This window comes from Passer montanus, unplaced genomic scaffold (genome assembly GCF_014805655.1).
Source record: "Passer montanus isolate IOZ18808 unplaced genomic scaffold, ASM1480565v1 scaffold2, whole genome shotgun sequence".
In the NCBI taxonomy this organism is placed as follows: domain Eukaryota; kingdom Metazoa; phylum Chordata; class Aves; order Passeriformes; family Passeridae; genus Passer; species Passer montanus.
Window position 1 is genome coordinate 23900156 of NW_024366591.1, and position 18454 is coordinate 23918609.

General features: G+C 38.5%; 1 long non-coding RNA gene across 1 annotated transcript; it reads right to left on the reverse strand.

The window, feature by feature from the left end:
• Positions 1-10099: 10099 nt before the first annotated feature.
• LOC120501405 lies at positions 10100-17902 on the reverse strand. Its single transcript, XR_005627273.1, has 4 exons — positions 17849-17902; positions 17478-17519; positions 14487-14561; positions 10100-10693 (listed from the first exon to the last, which is right to left on the reverse strand). It is a non-coding gene; the product is annotated as an uncharacterized LOC120501405 (long non-coding RNA).
• Positions 17903-18454: the final 552 nt, after the last annotated feature.

Consider the following 18454-nt stretch of genomic DNA (forward strand, 5'->3'; position numbering starts at 1 on the left):
GATATTATTTTCAGCTACATTCTGAAGTATTTAAGCCCAGAAGCAGGCAGGATAAGGCAAACTCTCCATGGCAGAAATTCAATCCCTATGGGCATTGCCAATCTGCCACAGTGTGCTACAATTCAGTGTGTTTCCATCAATTTGATTAGGCTGCTAACAGAAAATATACACAGTATCTTGAACAAGTTTCTGCCCCCTCCATCAGCACTTAATGGGTAAACCAAATTTAGGCTAATAGGAATACAATTAACAACATCTGAGGTACTATTCCAGATAGGATTTGATTATGACTGATTATGTTGCACACGTCAACATCACTGCTAATCTTTGGCATGAGGAACCGATTAAAAGGGATTTTTTCCTTTTTTCCATCAATTATATTTTTCTTTACAAACTTCCTACAAACAATCTGTTGGCATCACAAAATGTGTTCTAATCATTGGAGGAAGTTGGGCTGAAGCAAATATTTTGAGTGAAAGGATGCCAGAAGTTTTCCTAAGGATGATGACATCCAGATAATTATATGCAATCTTCTTTTCCAGTTTGTATATAATGTCAAAACACTCATCCATATGCTCTTTGCACTTTTCTGGAAAGATGATCAAACTCACACTTGCTGTCACAATTCCAAAGATAGTGAATTTATTTCAAAGGAAAAGAAAACCAAAAAACCAAACATCAAAAAACCTGGAAAATTTGCAACTCCACAGGCATGGGGTTTTTTTTCCAAGGGGATCATCAGAGCAGATCCAGAATTGTTACACAGCAACCTTGTAAAAAAGCTAGTTTTACAGCTCACAGGTGGAGCCTGGTCCAAGAATCAGGGATAGTTTTGCAGGCCACCATACCACTCACTTTATGTAGATTTATATAAGTAGCTGGATCCTACTTGGCTTTTGGGGATAGGCTGTTACACTACTTCTGCACAGAAAGAAGAGCATCAATGGTCTGAACCTGATGGCAAGAAAGGGAAAGAATAAAAACAGTGACAACTTGTTGCTGTAGGAACACAGTGGTGTCCCAAGGGCTCAGACACAGCTCCGGATAGGTCCTATCATTTTTGGTGGATTCTTGACACTAAAAGGAATTATTTGAAATTAAAAATACAAGTGGAATTTGTTGGCTTTGCTCCTATCTTTGAGGGGTTTTAGCACCTTTTTAAACCTTCTTCCCTCCTCTTTGTCTAAGTCACCTGCTGTAGTCAGAATAAATTGACAAGTCTGTTGCAGACTCGCTTGGAAGATTTCCTGCCCCAACATGTGGCAAGTCCAATGTTTCCTTTAGGGCAAGTGGTTTTTTCACTGCATTAAATAATCCTCACTAAGTTACAGGGTTCACCTGAATATTAGTTTGAACATTGCATATGTACATTCATTTTGAATTTAGTTTTTTAGGGTTCAACAACTGCAATTTTCAGTTTCTCCAGCTCCAGTATGCTAGAGTTGATCGAATCTCTTTTCTTTGGAAAAAGTGTTGATTTGATGCCACAGCTCTGTTGTTTTGCACAACTACCTTTTTTTTGGCCATTTATACTTGCTAAGTAAACAAAAGACTTCCTGAAAAAGTTTCTTAAAAAAAAAAGTCATTAAAAAGTTAAACAAGTCTTAAAAGTACTCAAATGCTTAAAAACAGAGTATTCTTTTTCTTTTCAAAACATTTGAACTACTGAATTTGACTTAACATGGACTTCATTTATGCTTTTTATTTGTCAGATGTTTGACATTGATACTTTGTCATTTTGGTTTCATTGAAAATATTATTTTTGCTTGTATTTAATTCCAATGGATTGAAAAATCAATTATGCGTGACAGATTGTAAACAATAATTCAGACAATCTGCTTAGTGACTTCACTGCTAAAATAAACACAGTTAATTAGCCATAGATGATAATGGCAACTCTTCTAAAACTAAATAATAATTCAGCAAAAAGGATGGGTTTGTGATATCAACGCTTGGTCAGGGCTTGGGAAGTCTGATTCCCAGTTTTGCTAGTCACATCATCTCATATAAATTATTTCATCCCAGTTAAGTTCATCACCCTGGCACAAACTGACACCTTCAAAGTTGAGTCAACTTTCAGAGTCAGCTTTTTAGGCCAGATGGCTGTCTAGGATAAGAGTCCAGGGAGGGGCTGTTTCTCTGTACTGACTACAAAACTACTGAGATTAATCCCCCTTTTTTACTGGCACAGGCAATTATTTTATATTTAAGAGAAAAGAGTCTTTGGACAAAGATCTATGTTTATTCATCACTTTCCAAAGCTGGCTAGGATAGTCTGCTCCCAGTCCAAAACTATAGCAGTCTTCAAAAAGGCAGTGGTTTGGGTTAGTGCCAAAGGGTGTGACTGTCATGGCCTGTCCAGGTAAAGAATGAAGATACAAGTCTCTCAAAACATTTGAAGTCTAGTGAAGATAGAAAACACTATTCTTAATATTTTCCTGTTATATTGCCATTCCCCTCCTATGATCAAAATAATATGGCTGCTTTGGCCTAAACCATAGGACCCAACTTCTTTGTCCATGTTATTCAGATGCTTTGGTTAAATCCTTGAATGGCCCAGGCAGTTAGCACAAATAATTGTAATTGGTAGGAAGATCTGCGCCTAAGGTATCAAAGAAGGCATGGGTCTTTGGGAAATATATGCACAATGATAATGAAATTTGAAAAAAAAGAAGACTTGTACACAGTTAACTAAAGTGTCAATGATGGGGGTCCCAACACTGATAAACACTGACATTTTGTGAGGTTCATTCCATGGGGATATTGTGCAGGGGACTAAAGACTTGTGGTCTCTCATGAAAAGGAAGCAGGCAACATCTCCTAGGAGTGGAAGAGACCACAGCACCATTTTTACGGATACAGCCTGCCTGTTCACCATCCCACCTCCTCAGCTCATCACTGGGGCAAGGGCCAAATACCAGCAAGAAGCAAGACTGTACTGCTGGATTACAACCACCAGGAACACAGCATGCAAGAGTTAGTATCCTCCCATGGAAGATGGAAAAGGAGACTTTGTATCTCCTAACTTTAGTCAAGATGCTTACAAGATAATTGTCCTGTCTAATCCAGTTTTCTAGATGCTATTAAGTGGGGAATGAGTGGCGCTTACAAGGACAATGCTCCATATCATAAAATAGGTGCCACCAAGAAGTCTTTCATATGGGTTAAACATAGATTTGTCTCTCTCTGCTGCTGACAGAGGAAACATACATGAGCAGTTTAGACTAAATATGTTCCTTGAGGACATCTGAAGTTAGGTGAGATGCATCCTGATTCCAACAGTCTCAACCCACACACAGTCTCCACTTTATTCTCCACAGTTACAAAATGCAGTTTCAAGACATTCTTCTAAAATGTCCTCCCTCAAAAATGCTCTTGGTTTCAACATTTCAAACTGTTTCTGCCCAAGGCTCATTAGTCTGGGAAAAGCGATCCTAGTAGTTCTCATAGATCTGGGCAGAATTCCCACAGATCATTGTTTTTTCCAGTCATTATTTCATGAGCTGCTCTTGAGCCAGTCTGCCTTCTTATATCACACATAAGCTTACTCATGGCCTCATGCTTACATTACAGGGCAGAAGAGTTACCAGGAAAGTATTAAAATCAATATGTGACATTCTTAAGCACTAAACAGATTAGTGATTTGTGGCTTTAATATTGATTAAGAAAAATCTGGGATTTGTGGAGAGGTTTGCAATTTGGTGTTTCCCTATTAAAGTCCTAAAATCCTAGTTAACCCATGGCAGCTTCTTGGTACCTTGCTACTCAAGCAATTGGAACTTCATTTTATTCAAAACAGAAGCTGTTTGAAGTTTGTCTGCATGAATTGGCACAACATCAAATTGGTACACTGAATGTTGATGGAACCGAGGGGAAAAGCATTGTGAGATTTCCAGTACCCGAACTGCTCAAAACTAACATCGTTACCATTTTTGCCATTATCATTGTTCACATCCAAAACCACATCAGGCAAACTTTCTTGGCAGCTTCAGCAGAGAAGCTGAGAGTTTAATTGCCACAGAAACTGGTCTCTTTTGTCATAGCTGAGGCTGTTTCCACAAGAAAAGGCTGTAGATATATGTTCGTGGTATGAGACAGCAGTGCCACTACAAGTGCTTTTACTATCCTGGTAATAACATGAAGGACTTAATTCCTGTTCCTGAGCACTACATTAACTTTAAATTGTACATATACTCACAAATATGTACTTACCTAGTCAACAGAACTATTGTTACTGTTTACAAAGGTGCAGTGTAGTTCAGCAAAAACCTTTTCCAGAGATCAAACATTTTGAAATGTTGAAGACATACATAAATACACAACTAACACCAGCTGTAATAGTTATACTAATAAGGATTAGTATTAGATAATAAAAAAAAAGACATCATATGTTGTATCTGCCTGTTGCCAGCAAGTTACATTACTATAGAAACATTCCAGTGACAGTTTCTGTACCATTTCTGAGCTGGCTGAGACAGAAGATCCCTGGAATATGATCAGGACATCCAAATCTGATGAAAATGTTAGCCTATTTCCAAACTAGCCAGGCTTCTAAATGCATCCAAGCTTTTGGATGCTTAACCAAAACAACTTCATTTGCAGTATGCCCATTTGTGATTGATACCATGTGAAATTGTTCTTGTGAAACTCAGAAGTATGAAAACTCATCTGGTTTTATTATGAAGTTTAATCTCAGCCCTTGTACATTGTTAAACTCATTTTCACATTATTCTTCTTTAGCTCTAATACCTAGGGGAAACAATACCTCCTGACATCCATAAGGCTAACCGGGGATGTTCAAAATGAAAGTGATCCAGCAAAATCTGTTTCAAAATCTAAACAAAAAATACTTATTTTTTAAGCCTGAGGAATGGCAAGGTAGGTGGGAGGAGTTGAATATAAAAATAAAATTTACATCAAATGCTGAATATTGCCATGCTGCTGCCTCTCTTCTTACAGAGAGCTTGAACCTATTTTCATTCACTGACAGTTCCAACATCAGTAATGCTTGCAGTATTTTCATGGGTGGTCTTTGTCTTGTTCTCATTAACTGGAGGTCAGCAGGAACTCAGTGGTGGAGATTACAATTTAGATGAGTCTTCAGAATATGGAAGAAGTGATCAAGCAGTAGAGAAGAGAGAAAGGAAAAAGAGACCTACTTCACAAAAAAACAAGGAATGTGAAATTGTAAGGTTTCTTGGAGTCTCACATTGTTGCTGGGATTGGAGTTTCTTGTATTCCCACACCTCTTCCAGGAGCATTCCATGTGCCATTTCTCTATATCTTGGCAGTTCAAGAGCTCCCTGAAGGTCCAATAGGTTTCCACAGACCAGCCAATCTGTTCATCTTAAATTCCTTCTTCACTTAAGTCCTCTGTGTTTCCTTCTTCTCTGGTTCCCTCCATGAAGGGCAGTAGACCCCTCACATTTTTGCAGCCCTCAGCATTCTCTGACTGTCAGTGGGCAAATATGTTTTGGGGAGGTTTTCAGATGTGAGACAGGAAAACTGGGATGTGTAAGCATGGTAACAGTTGCTGTAAATCTGTTTTGCCCTGAGACAATATCTAAGGCATTGGAAGCTGGTACCAGTAGTAACTACATGATGGAGCTCCATGGTTTCCTTGCTTGCCTCTCTTGGCTTTCATCAGAATCATTTGGGTTCACTCCACTGACATTTAGATTATTCTCTGAGATTTTGGAATTGGTTCCACTTAATAAAATATGGAAGGGTTAAGAATTTGAGCTAGGGCTTAATTGCCTTCAGCTAGTGATTATAGGACTAACAAAGATCTCACAAAAAGTGATTGATAAAGACCATGACTCCCGCAGAGGCAATCCACTACATATTAAGCTTGCAGAATCTGTCTTCTGCCTCTCATTTTAAAACTAAGAATTTGTGTTTGTACCCATTCTTGGTTTCTCAGGATATTGTCTCTGTGTCTGACAGCTCAGTGCTACCTCTTCAGTAGTGGTTCCAGGCTGGATCCCATTCCAGCTAGGTAGCTTGAAGGCTCCTCCAGGACTCTAAAAATATTTTGAAAGGACTCACTCTCTTCCCAAAAGTGCCTATGTGGCCCACCATTCTCTTCAGGTTCTTCTTCTACCAGCACAAAATGTTTGTCCTGCACTTTGTAGACAGGTTTCTCCTCTTCTTTGGGCAAATATTAATCAAAAAGCTGGGCCTCTGGAGCCAAGGGTTGCCTTGGTAGAAGTCTGTCCCTGGTTTCATTCAAATGCCCTTAAACTATGCAAAAGTTTTTTGGGGAAAATTATCTTGATTTCACAACCAGCAAAGGGTGTGACATCTCTCTTCTTCACAGTCACATTGTGAGGCAAATTCAGTAACTCTTACTCCTTGAGAATGACAGTGAAAAGTATTCCTATAAATGTTTCCATTATATTTTTCCTTCATTAAACATTTCACCTCTCTTACTAAGAAATTCCCTCAACATTAATCAATAGAAAGACTGAATGTAACTTTGGTCATGGGTAGAGGAATACTGTAAAAGGACAGATTTTTCAACCATATTTGTCACTTCATAGTCTTTTAGGGCAAGGCAAGTGTCCTAAAAATGCCACAGCAGCTCACAAGCAGGTTTATATGTGATCTTCTACCTCTGAGTGTGACCACCATGTAATTTGACTTCTCAGGTGTAAGAGGATGACACTTTAGTGAGCAAATGTCTCCCCTTCTCAGTTTGCAGTTTTCACCATGGGGCAGCTCACTTACAAATGCAGAAGGATGAACACTAGATGGAGACAGATGCTCCTGCCACTGGGTGCAGAAGATTTCCTGTGGCGAGCTGACATTTCCTATCAAACAAAGAGCTAAGGCTAATGAGGTGCTGACTGTTCTGAAGCAGCAGGAGGATTTAAGCATTAGAGAGGTTTTACTCCCCCCACGTCATCTCAGACCTCAGCAAGCAGCTTTTGAAATTTGAGCTTTGCTGTCATGTGAATGTCGTATTAGCTCATAGCAAAGATGCAGGTTTATATGAGATATTGCATAAGTCATGCGGCTTCAAAAGGGTGTATCCAGTGAAAGGGTAACTTCCATTAATCTCTTTCTACTTTTCCTATGCCTGTGATCAAAGGTCTTTGCTAAAGCCAGAATTGTATTTGACTTTTCTGACCTACCTTCACTTTTCCATAACATATCCTGAAGACATACTCACTGCAACACTGGAAGAAAACCGTATAAAAACAGAGGTGAGTGAAAGGTTTGGAGCTGGGATGAGATTAATATCTGGAAGTTTCGAGTTTTTTTCAGACTGTATCAAACTATCTTCCTGTCTGAAGCATTCAGCAATCTTATGATAAAATCTCCATATTAAACGAGGCATGATCGATGGAGATATGTTAATAATTCTGGATTAGAGATATCCTTGTACTCCAGATGAACATCCATGAACTTCCTGTTTTGAAATTCAAATCTGACTTTGAATACAATAGTTAGTACATGATCAAACAAACAAATAAACTCCCATAGATGCCCCCGAAAAGCAAACAAACAAAATCCCCCGACTTTACTACTAAAAAAAGTAACAACCCAGTACTTCTAGTGCGAAGGGAACATTAGAAAATTCTGTTCCCAGAGGAGTCACAAAGGCTATGCTTGCATGTTTTTAAAACAAAACCCTTACCTCTGATTGTTTGAAAAAAACCTGTGAAAGACAAATAGAATTGCACAAGAACTGGCCTGTGGGAGGCAGCAGAGCCTGGGAAGGGAGAGCAGAGATGTTTCAGGAGATGAGCCCCAAGCTGAGTGAATTTGAGTGACTCATCACCACCTGTCTGCAGTTCTTCACACTGAGGTCACTGGGAAGTACCTAGGACACCTACATGTGAAAAGGGAGATATATGGCTGTGCAGGGATGCCAAGAGTATAGATGTTCTGCCAGCTGACACCCTCTCTCTCCCCCAAGAGGGTCTGTGTGTCCACATCTGAGACAGATCTGAGCTCTGCTCTGGCTTTGACCAACAGTAGCAGGAACTTTGAGGAAATGTTTTCATCAAGGTGGACGTTCACTTGCCCAGAACAAGTTAAAAAAAATCAGTTCTGCATGAAGCAAATGGATTAAAAAAAGAGTATGAGGATTTTTCCTCAGGGAAATGAAATGTAATAGACAATGGTGTACTTCATGACAACTGATAAGGAAAGGTCATACAACAGAGGAGAATTCACAAAGTTCAAACTTTCTTTTCTAAATCATTCATTTTTCAAGTAGCATGTTATTTCATTTTATTTTTTTTTTAATGGAGGGAGGCAGTGACATGAATATGCATTTATGTAAGCATACCTGAGCAAAAAGATTTGGAAGACTGTCTATGTCATAAATGAGTGCACATACAATAATCACCAGTTCAAAGGAAAATGAGACAGTGAAGATCAGTTGAACACATTATTAAATCAGTATGTTTTGTGGAAACAAGACCAATGAAGAAAAACAGCCTGGTGAAAAAGTGCATTAGCCAGATATGTTGGGGTTAAAGTCCATTCTTTGCCTGACCTAAAAGCATTTGGGATGATAAACTAAGCTGAAATCTAATTCAAAGAAAATCAAAGACTGCAACAACTCACACTTTGTCAGAAATAGGGGGAAGATTTGTTATTTTTCTACTGCAGAATGAAAAGCATTATCTGCTATATAATAAGACATGGCACTTTGTGAACAACTCTGCACAGTTATGTTGCCTTACCTCCACCATTCCTTGGCTTTACAAACAAAGCAAATATGGGGAAGCTGACAAGAAAACACATTGATTTTTTTGGAGGGAGCACTCCAGTCCACATAAACAACTTCACTGCAGCTCTGAATTTCATTCATGCACTGAGTAAATTACTTCTTTAACATTTTGTAGTGAGATAGGTTGCTCTGACAAAGAAGCAAAATAAGGGATTTTTGATGAATGTAGAAGTGAACATAAAGTCAGAGTCTCTGAGGAGAAATCCTTCACCATTAATTATCACCAGCAGAAAAAAAGTAAATGGAGCACTGGCATTCTCAAAAGCTGATATGATCACCTCCTTTTGGCTCCTTAGGCAGTGAGAAAGATGGGATTTCTTCTGAGGAAAGGCTCCAAGAGAAAGTAAAAAAACATTATTTTTCCCAGTGTTGTAAAACTTTAGATAAGGTGCACTGAGAGCTGGAGCCTGCACTTCTGATTTCAAAAAGGTAAGGTTCACGTATGGACAGTTATCTGCTAGGCTAATAATTAACTCCATAAAATATAGTATTTGTTATGACTATGACTTCAAAATCAGGGACTTGTTTCTTATATAAGGCATCCTCTTTTTTTTCTCTAAAAATTTGTTGGTTTTTTTTAATGTAATAATTTTCTTCTTTGGAAAATTGAATAAACTCAGCTGCACTGGCTTTAGCTCAAATGATTAATTAGTTCCAATAGAGGCAGTTGAACGTTTTCCGAAGTTTGTCTTAGATAAGTATTCAGAAGACTGATGCTTATTCAAATGTTGTCCAAACTATGTGAACCTGTTTGGCACAGAAACACTGAAAGATTAAACCTGAGAGCCTTTTACTACATGCTGGAATGACTGCTCTTCTTGTAGTGAGAGATGCCTGATTGCTGCAAACACAGACTTGGAGAATATTTGTTCACATTCCAGCATTCAATTTGTCTGTAATTCTCTGTCTCAACCATTTTCACACAGAGAATCTTTATTTGTAATGCCACTATTTTAAAAAAAGTCAGTTCTTCACTTATGTCTATAACTGGAAAAGAGTATTAAGAACAAATAATTATTTTGTTTAGAAACTTTCAGCAGTCCAGTCAGAGACCAAAATGTTTGGTCTGAACCCCCTGAACAATGAATGCTGAAGAGGTAAAATTAGTATTCATGAAAATCCAAATAATACAGGCAAGACTACAAGCATTTGGTATGGAGAAAGAAAGCTTGATTCAGAAAATTTTTGGTCAAAAAGTTTAAATATGTCAGATTACTTTTCTTATATTTTTGCCTTGTTTAGTAATTCAGACCCACTTTAGTGCTTCTCAGACTTAGAGTACAACAAATCAGGTGTTGCTGATGATGGAAGTTTAAATGGTGACTGTCCTTAAGCCATAGTTTCCTGAGCTTTTAGATCATATTGCAGAAACCTTCTTTGTCCTTCCACTTTATTTTTGGTTTTCAAAGTAAACTCATCTTTTGAGAATTGATTAAATCTTCCAGTTTTCCTGTATGCCAGGAAGGGCATTCTCTGACATCACCATACCAAATCCTCAGAGAAACACCAGGGGAAAAGCACTGAACCACAGCTTCTCAGCTTTAATTGCACCAGCCCAGAAAGATAGGGATCAGATGCAGAGTTTCTTTACACTTCAAAAGCAAAATAAGCCAAAGATGGTGGTGAAAATATTCAAATTTCCATGAATTAGACTTATATTAGGAATTTGGACCACTTCAGTTGTTGGAGTCTTGAGGAAGCGTCATTTGATAATGCTGCTGTTTGGGAAAGAAGGTGGTGTTAGGGAAATACCAATTCTCCAAAGATCAACCCCTCCACGTCCGAGCTCATGGTGCTGTCAAGGAGGATACAATGCTTGAGGATCCTGCCGCCATGATACTCTTCTTGTTCAGCGAAGGACTGAGGACATCACTTCCTCCCTGAGTCCCACTGCCTTTTAGGACCAGTCCTGGGGTGATACACACACTCCTCTGCCTGGAACAGTGGCTAAAAGTGCAAACAGGACAGAATAAAGAAAAATACAGGGACTGTGTAAGCTACAATCAACACATATTCATAAGCAAGTTTGGTTTTGCTAACCACTCACCCCCTCTTTAAGGTGCAATTAGGCAGTGTAGTTCTTTGGCAGAGAAGAGGGGGAGCATGGTTTGTACATCAGAGAACCTGCTTCCTCTCTCAAGCCGTGCGTCATCGCCTTGGGGGACTGTTACCATAAGCAAGCTCCGAGCGAGTCAGTCCTGCTGTCTCGCCACAAAAGCTTTTTAATACAAACACTGCAGCTGAACGCTGCTCCTGAGCACGGCAGATGTCTGCACTCAGCTATTGACTGACTACTGTGTTTGTCTCATGGGCTGGCCAGTGCTTCTGGTTGACAATAGATATCTAGGCTATGAAGTAATGCTACTGAGAAGCATATAGACATGGAGACTGGTACTGTCTCACAGGAGTTTACTAATCTTTTTGCAGCTTAGTCAGAGACAGCAGACATGAAATCAACAGTACAAGCAAGCTCGGAAATATTTGCTAGTGATTAATCTTTCATGAAGGATAGTATCTTCCTGTAGCTCCTTTGCTTCTGTGTAGTTTTGATATAACCTTCATAGACTTGTAGTGTTCCCTAACACCTTGATGAGCTATTTCCAGTTCTAATAGCTTTAAGCAGAATACCAGGCACCTTATCCAGTTTCCACTCAAACTTCCTTTGGAGCCAGGATGAGTTTGTCTGAACAAGAACAAAGAATCTGAGCATCTTGCTGTACTTATCCGAGGGCTGTCACCACTGACACCTGTGACTGACTGTAATGACAGCTTAAGTTCAAAAACCTTCTCCCCTTTCAACTCAACTGCTTTTCCCATTAGCCCCTGTTCTCATCAGCCTACTGAGCTCTGTACTACAAATTCTTCCTCCAAACAGAGGCAGAGCAAACCCATGTCTCTCTGGGGGCAGGTACAGTGACCTTTGCAGCACCCAACTTACATCAGCAGCCCTCAGGCAGACATCACTTACTGCTGGTGCACCATCACTCATTAGTACCAATCCAGATTGCTCTGTATTCTCTGGGTGTGACATGTATTTTGGTAGCTCCTGAAGATCTCAGCTGGGGTCCAGGCCCCACTGTGATACAGCAAGGCTCATGGCCCCAGTCGTTACACTACAAAGATTAATTTGTGATAACTATCCAAATTTCCACTCACTGTATTTTTTTCAGTGACCAGCTGAATAGCTTAATGCCTTTGCTTTGTGTTGGAGCAGTTCAAGAGGTAAAAACCTTTGCCTGATGGAAACTATCACCACACCACTAAAGGTATACTTCTATAACTTTTTATAGAGAAGGAAAGTCTTGTAACAAAGGTATGATTTCCATGCAAAGGCTAGTGTTTCAGCTTGCAAAAACTTTAAAGCTCTCTGACTTATTCCAGTTCCATATTGTTTCTAAAAGTAAGCTACTCAGCACAAAAACTGAATTAATGTCACAGAATTCAGCTGACCAGGAGGATGTTTATGAATAACAAATGCTGAAACCAATGTATTTCAAGGAAATATGTTCTGTAACCTATGAATGTGTCTTATAATTTCAGTAGTGGGCTTGCTGATGAAATGGAAGCCTGTCTTGGCAACTTGTGAGCAGGCAACAATGTTAGCAACAAATAGATCAGTAATTTGCCTAGCCACTGCAAAAAATTACTGGAGACAAAGTGAATGGACAATGCTATGCTTTCAGTGGTTATAATTATCTAACTAAGTCACTGGACAATTATACTACCACTACACTTTTTTAGACAAATATTATGCAATTATACCACTATACCACTATTCGACTTTAAATAGAACAGAGTGTGTTGTTCTGGTTCCATCTTACTAGTGAGGCAAGCATAATCTTGAATTTTTTGTGCATCCAGCAGGTCATGGAAGCAGAAACAGTGCAGACCCTCTTGCTCCAAATACAGGCTGTCCCTTAAATATGCTTACTGATGCAAACCCACAGGTCACAGTTAAAGACAGCATTTGCATCCCATGTCAGTGACCTCACACAGATAGTGAGTGTTGAGACCAAGATGTAAGGTTTTTCTTACAACTGCACCTATGAAGATCTTGTAGCTCTGCTTTACAAGAGTTTGCTTTTCAAAAATTTGATGAAATGTGGAATCATTCATTAGAATGTCTAATGCTGACACTGGGAATCAAATAAAAAGCAGAGGATACTTGCTTGACTCAGGTTTCCCAATTACCACATCACTCCAGTACAATCAGCCTCACCTTCCTAAAGTCTACTCCTTTGTTAATTTAATTTATCACCTTTTGATTAATGTAGAACTGGGCAGCTACCACCACAGTGCTGTACAAACATTTTGTTTGTTGTATTGAGTACACAGAAACAAGAAGCTCTTTCCTACAAATCACCAGAGAAAAGATTAAATTCTGGAATTGCCTCACAGGCTAAACACTGAACGATATATGCAGCTGCTCCTCCTGGGTCTTTCCATTTGCATAACTTTTTACCAAAAGAGAGTAATATGGAGGAAGAAAACAATAAAGGTGATCAAATATATATGGAGTAGAGTAGCAAAATTAGTAGTAACATTAAGACAGAAGAAAATTGAGAAGAGGGGGAAAGGAAGTGCATTTTCAAGCAAAATGCTTTTGGGAAAGAAGCTTTTGTTGAGTGAGCAAACATTTCTTTATCTTTTTTTGCCCATCTCAACAACAAATTTTTCCTTCCTCTGGGACCCATCTGCATGTTAGGAGGAACATCTGAGTTAGGCTAACTTTTCACATAGGAGAGGTAACAGTATGCTCACAGCACACTGCATCCTTTTTCTGCCTTTTGCCTCATTAGCAACCAAATCCTGTCAGAGCACACCACTAAGGAGACCTTTCTATTACTTACTGTATCCATTGCCTTTCACGCAGATGTTTTGCCTGCTGAAATCTTGCCAGAGAGATTTCTGAGAAATCTCCATCTGTTGTATGACATCCTGAATGCTATGAAGTAGCTAAAGCCCTTATCCAGTCTGACTTGCCAGTGAGATGACTCTGCAGACAAGATGTGTGGGCAGGAATTCTTCTGCAGACATATTTCCACTGAATGCAGTTGCTTTTAGATGAACACAGGTCCATGGAATGGCAGCGAGCCTGTTCTCCCTTGAATCCTTGTTTTTTCAGTGTTGATGATCTGACTTCACAGTGGGCAGTCTGGTAGCAGATGACTTTTTACCCCCAAGTTTTACATGATGAACAGGAAGAGTTAAAAGGAATGAGGCAGATTTCCCTTAATAGAAACAATTATTTTTCTTCAGAAGAAAACTGTTCCTTGATACTTGCTTGGCCATCATGCTGGTAAAAGGGTATGCTGTGACAGATCAAGGACTTTGGAGGCTACTACTAGTAATCAGTAATTACATAATCTCCAGACTATGAAGACAATGAAATCAGCCTCCCTGTATCTTTAGAAGGTGGTACCATGCAGCTGTTAACAGGAATCTATCAGATGACTTGCTCTCTGAAAAATCACAGCACTGACACAATTTAAAACCTGTCTAGGTTTGAAAATGTTGTCTTGAAAATTGTCAAGTTATGCCTATTAAAGAATATGTAAAATACAAAAACATTCAAGATGTGGTGTTATTGTACAGATGATTTCCAGGAAATCCAAGCAGAAAAACCAAACCAACAAAAATCACTTGTATCACATATTTTAATATGTCTTATTCTTTCCTTCTGCAGCTGGGTGGTTGTCTCACATAAATGCCAAGAAACGAATTACAGTATGTACTGTACCTGCAGCTTGTGTGTCCATTATATGTGCAGACGTTTTCCGGGAGTAGATAATTTTGGGCAGGAATTGGTTGCCAACTAAGAAAGGAGAGAAGGAAAAACAAAATAATGTCCCTTAGGTTGGGTGGTACTAGTAAGCAGAACATTATTGGTCTGGGCAGGCAACAGGATCTGGATTTGATGGTGTCACTGACATCTTCTATGAACATGGCACTGGAGAACTATTACAGGAACCACAAATTCAGCATGCATTTAGGATTAGGTCAAGGGATTGAGTAATCCTACAATGGTTGTTGTTATATAACTTGTAAAACTGTGCCCAGGGAACAGAGATGTAACTTAATACTACAGCAGCAATTCTTAACACTGTGACTGCCAAGGGTCAGTTGCTATTGCCATTAAAACCTTCTTTTTGCATCTAATTTAGAACCAGACACTTCAATTCACAGCAGGGCAAAGTTTGGCATAGGCACTATGATTTTTTTCCACTTTAAAGGCTTAAATTAATTAGATAACAACAAAAATATTATATAATTTTAGCTATTTTCATTAATTTAGACCAAGGTAATTCAAAACAGTGAAAGGAGTTTTATAGTTTTAGGCTTGTATTTTCCTGTCTCCACATGGGTTCAGTTTATGTCTCATATATCATTAAGTCACTCACTGTACTGGAAGCCTTTTCCTTTGCAGTCCATCTACTGTTCTGTTTAATATACATTTAATTTACATCCCATTTATTTATTTTTAATCTGAAACATTAGTTCTGGTTCTCAATACCTAATGGTGGAAAATTTGAAGAAGTTACTTTGCTTCATAAGACAAATTACTTTTTTTTCTTCTTTTTCAGTATATTTTCCACTCAGGTTATTTGCTTAGCAGTGTTAACAATTACTTCACAATAAGATTTTCCACTTGTAATTGTCATCTACCTAGAGATTTTTGCTATAGTGCCATCCTGTTGTAAAAATTCTAAAATACATGGAAAGGCTTAATTTGAGGACAAACTCAATTAAAAACATACTTCTTATAAATTACTTTTTATTTTATCGCTTACATAATTGGCATTTACTCAAGAGTAAAAACATGAACATGGCAATCTTGTGTAAAGTAGCATGTAAGAGAAGCTTTGTTTGATTAAGATCACGTAGCTGAATATATTAGACAACACTAAATTCAGGCAGATTATGCCTGGCCTGTGGTCCTGGGCAAAGCTGCATGATTGCAGGGCGAATCACTGGGGTGGGGCTCCACAGGTCATCCCCAAGTGAAGGCTGCCATGCCTTGTGGGCACACAACGCATATTTCGTGGTAACAGGTCTATGACAGTGTAACACAGTGGGAAATATAGAAGCTGAATTTTCATCCCTACCCCCATTGCACCATTTCAGAAGATCAGATGTAGTCTAGGTAAAGGTTGAAGTGTGCTTTGTGCTACTCTTAAAATAGCTATGAGCCTGGACAAAAAAAAGCTGAAACCAAAGACATAACTCATTAATCCTGTTTTTTTGCTAATCTATGGAATTGCATGGAAAACACTTGTAACACATGGAAATGCAAAAATTCATCAGCCTAACACAAAGAAGTTGGACTTTTTTGCCCTTTCTCAGACAGCCTCATTAGGTTTAGTTGTACTTCTTCCAGGATGATTTTGTAGAATAGAGTTTAGAATCACACATACAATGTTTCAGCTGAGCTAACATGGCTAATTGGCTAGTTTTAGCTCTTGTCCTTGAGAATTATTAAAAACAAAATAAGCTTTGTAAACATGACTACTGAGCATTGAAGGGGGCAGATTATGTGATGCTGGAAGGTTATCCAAAATCAGATTATGGATGCTTCAGGTTTATATGAGTTGAAAAAATTTATAACCATTATCTTAACAAAAAAACATTATGAAGGATTACATTATGTAAATATAATTCTGTTATAGTCTTGTATTATCCATGCCTTTGCAAAATGTTTTATTAATCAGTTCATTCTTATTGTAACTATTTAACTGACGTGCATGTTTACACCTAATGTTTTCTGAATTTACAAAACAGGCATTCATAATATAAGAAACAAGTTTTGAGTTCTAGGTGGCAAACAGCATGGGGAAGTAAAATTAAGAAAATTAGTCAAAAGCTGTTGTAATCATTTGGCCCCAGGAGACATCTAAGTTGTTTTTTGTTCCTGTTTCAATTATTATAATATAATTGGAGATGACTTCATAGATCAAGTGTCACTAAGAAAGTCAAGTGTCACTAAGAAACTGCACATTTTATTTAGAATTGTAGGTTTCAAACCTTCCAGAAAGTCAATATTTATCAGGCACACTACATTTAATATTTTTGTTTTCCAAAGAGCCTAATCCGTGATCCAAAACTGAGAACATAGTCAGTGCTCTGTTCAGTCCACCTTTATCTGTAGCTGTGTGCATGGGTTCAAACTGCTGACTGTCAAAAGCAAGCCAGAACTAGAGTCTTGTTAACTTACTATTAAATGTCATTGGTTGCAGTTATTGACATAGCCCTGACCAAATTAAAATTTGGTGGTGGTATTGGTGGTTTTTGTGACTTTCAGTCTTAGAAATTAAGAATTTTCATGTGTTTTTAAACCTACTTTGTTGACAAAAGTGATCTAAGCCTATTCCATCTGCTTCATGGCCTTAATCAGGCACACTCTCAAGTCTTTGCTCAGCCACAGAAATAGAAACAGCATTTTCTTTGATATCTAGGAAAATTTTGAAATTATCTATTTTTTCTAGAGGTAGCAAAAATATTTTTTAGAAGGATCAAGAATCTAAATTCATAAGCATCTTGAACTGCCTTCCTTTTGGTTTTCATTAGCTGTTCCATTTCCTGGATTCAAGCTGCATTTAAAATGCCAGAAAAAGGCCAAGCTAGAACCTAGTTCTGAGATTTCCAAGTGACCAGATGGAAGAACTAGAAATCTCACCAAAGTGTCTGCCCATTGCCCAACCAGTTTTGCAGACCACCTCTTGCCAATACTTACCCAAACTCAGCTGAAATTCCATCTGAAGTCTTTGAAGTCCTTCTGGAAAAGCAATTAAAAAGAACGACTTGTTAATCACTCATTAACTCACAAGTATGTAACTTTATATTGTCACTTGTTGGAACTGTCAATACGGCTCTTTCTATTTTCTTTGGCATTAATGTTTTGACATTTAAAATTCTCAGAACCCAACATCAAGATCTAAATATGAATTACTGGGTTTTTTCTCCTGGTGAGACAGTCACCTATTTTTTCCAGAATTGATTTTACTGTGTTTAGACTTAAAATAGTTTTGGTTCAGCCACCTTAAGTGGGAGCTGTCTTTGATTTTGCAGTACAGAACAGCAAGGACTTTTAGGAGATGGACCCACCAGAGAAGCAGAAGATGTAAAGCCTATATAGAGTTGCCTTGGTCCAACTCCCTGTGACAAGTCACACTGAGAATAAAAGACATAGTTATGAAGAGCAGTAAGCCTTGAGAGCCCTTTTTTTGGCCTTGTTTTTAATAGATGTTATCTGATATCAGTCAAATATAAGAGGCAAGGGCAGGAAAAAAGGGTACAAGGATGAGTCACCAGGCAAACATTCCAGCCTTCCTGCCCATCAGAAGAATTCCTCTGAGGTCAGCCACAGAAATCTCCATCTGTATCAACAGCCCAAGAGAGAGCCAAGAGCATGTAGAACAGACCTGTAAATTGCAAATTGTTCCTTCTATAAATTGCAAGTTGTTCCTTTTGAGACATGTCAACACCTTCTCACACAAAGCACCTCAGCAGTTCTGGGAAAGACAAAAACATGGAAAGGAGTCCACAACTCGTGACAAGACTTGTTAGAGCCAGCATCTTTTGCATGAAACAGTGAAAAGAGCAAGAATAATGAGCAGATGTGATGGTTGCTTCCAAAAATATGTGAAGTTATAGAGAAAGCATGTGGACTCTTATATTTGGCCTTTTTCATAATACAAGAAATATGGTGTG